Source organism: Meleagris gallopavo, chromosome 20 (assembly GCF_000146605.3).
Source record: "Meleagris gallopavo isolate NT-WF06-2002-E0010 breed Aviagen turkey brand Nicholas breeding stock chromosome 20, Turkey_5.1, whole genome shotgun sequence".
In the NCBI taxonomy this organism is placed as follows: Eukaryota; Metazoa; Chordata; class Aves; order Galliformes; family Phasianidae; genus Meleagris; species Meleagris gallopavo.
In genome coordinates this window covers 7,106,715-7,109,146 of record NC_015030.2, presented here as the reverse complement: position 1 = coordinate 7,109,146, position 2,432 = coordinate 7,106,715, and positions in this window count along the sequence as shown.

Sequence of the window (2,432 nt, the reverse complement as noted above, 5' to 3'; positions counted from 1 at the left end):
TTTTTCTAAATGATGGCTTTTCATTAATTTTTACTGCCATATTGTTACAGTTCTGATTCCTCCTGAGCAGCTCTGGGGATCAGTTGGTGCTGGAGTATGTGTATGCAGGTCGGCACATGAGAGCCACGGGCACTGCATGGGAGATGCATTGTCTGTGATCATAGCACCCCAAGGGTGCAGCCCTGATCCTCTTGCCCATGCACCAAAACATGACCTCACCCATGGTCTGAGCTCTGACAGCAACATCTGAGTCAATACAGAAAGGAACCCTGATGGAAAATGGACAGTTGGGTGATGGGTGATGCATATAGCATTGAGGGCTCGTACAGCAAAGTCCAGAAGGAACAGAGGGACCAGGTTACCCAAGGAAACTTTCCTGAGACTTAAAATGCCCTGGGAAAGAACATCCTGAGGGACACCACCCAGGTGCAAGCACTGGTATCATGTCAACCCATTGGTCCTGGTGTCAGGAACAGGGAGCCAGGCTTCTCCTGCCATCCCGGCCATCCAGCACTCCTGAATGCATGAGAAAAAAGAAAATAAAACCTATATTCTGTTCCACTTTTAACTTTCTGCTCCTGCCCATACACTCCTCCTGGCATTATTACAAGCGGGCTCCAACATTGCCTTTGTTAAGAATGAGAGCAGAGCACATTTCTCCAAGCAATGTTTGTATCAGCATTTTCAGGCTCCTTTTATCGAGTCTCGCACTTCTCAGAGGAGACTCAGCAGGGAGATGAGCTCTGGATGCGTTTTCCTAGCAACGTCTCGCTTCAGAGAGGCCACCAAAGACGTTCAGGGGAAGCAATGATTCCCTGGTAGTGCCTCAGTCCAAGCTCTGACCTGGAACCGTGGGCTCTGCAAATACACATAAATCTTCAGCTCACGTCCAAATCATCGCAAGGTTCAGTGAAAACAGCAAAACTGCCAGTGGATCTAACCAAAGTTTTAATCCAGCTCCAGCATGATTTATGGCCTCAGGTGGAAACCATGAAGCACGATGGCCTCAGCCCAAGCCAGGGGACGTTCGGCTGCCCCAGCCCTAAGGTGTTGTGTTACGGCGCTAAGAATCACGGCTGCAAGAGGATGAAACTGAACAGCACAAACACATCACAGCAACACCTTCAACCTCTGTGCATCATGGGCAGAGTAAGCACTACTGGTAAATCACAGCAACCTCCTTCACAGCGACGGAGGGAATTAAAAAAATATATATTAAAAAAAAAAATCAGAAAGTAATAGCAGCAAGCAACCAACGGAGGCATTTTTTCTGATTAAAAATAGCAGTCAACAAACTCCACCATTTGCAACAGTGCTTTTCTAAATGCAGTAGTGCTGTTTGTCAGGATATTTATAATGGCTTTATAGTATGCATTTCCCTTTCAAAATGTTATTCATTAGTATAAAATTCACATTTCTTCTAACCAAAAAAAAAAACAAAAACAAAAACACAACACACCACCTCTCAGTGACCTAGTTTTCTAGAGAAGAATGAATGTCCTCTCCCTTCTGACTCTCATTAGCCATCTGCATATTGAAGAGCTAACAATAGCAGTCAGCACAAGGTTCCAGTGCCGTGACCAGAAGGGCTTTTGCCCCATCCCTGTATCAGCACATCCCTAGAAACCTGCAGCCAATCCCTACCCCACGGCCATGCCATGCATCTGCAGCACTCCATGGCTCAGCTGAGATGCTACTGCACAGCCTGAGCTGACGTGGGCTGGTGATTTAACATCTGCATCCCAACCCGGTGCCAAGCCCATCTTTTTTCCAATACTCAGCATCCCTCCATGCACATGTAAATATCCAAAGGGAAACACTGCAGCAGAACTTTTGACCGGCACGGTAATCCCAGACAGGGCATTATAGCAACACCTGCAATGCGCTCTGGTTTTTCCAGCTGAGAGCACTGTGATCGTGGCACTGCCATCCCCTCCAGGCACCACAGATGACTATGAGCTAATGAGCACAGTGCAGACACTTTGCAGGATTGTTGTTCTGAAGTGATGAGAAATGGTTCACCAGAATTGGAGAACACAAGCAGAGATGCTTCGGAAGACATAACTGGTGCCAAACGAGTTCAGTTCTCCTCTCACTTTGCCTTTATACCACAATGTCTTTGTGCAGGTAGAACTTGAGAAGAGTGTTCTGATTTTTCAGATCTATTACTCATCTCTGTGACAGCAGTGTTATGTAGAGGTCACAAAACCCAGCCCCCACCCCCAGCACTCCCTTGTACAGCCTCAGACATCAGCCCTTGTGCATCCATGCTGAGGTCGGTGCTGGCAAAAGCAAAAACCACAGGGATGGTTCTCTTCTTCTCTTCCAGCATAAAACCAGAGAGATTCCCAGCTTCTTCTCATTGGAAAATGTCAGCTTGCACTGAAAGGGTTTCTACAGGCCCTATGTTGTAAATGAAGCAAGATTATTTA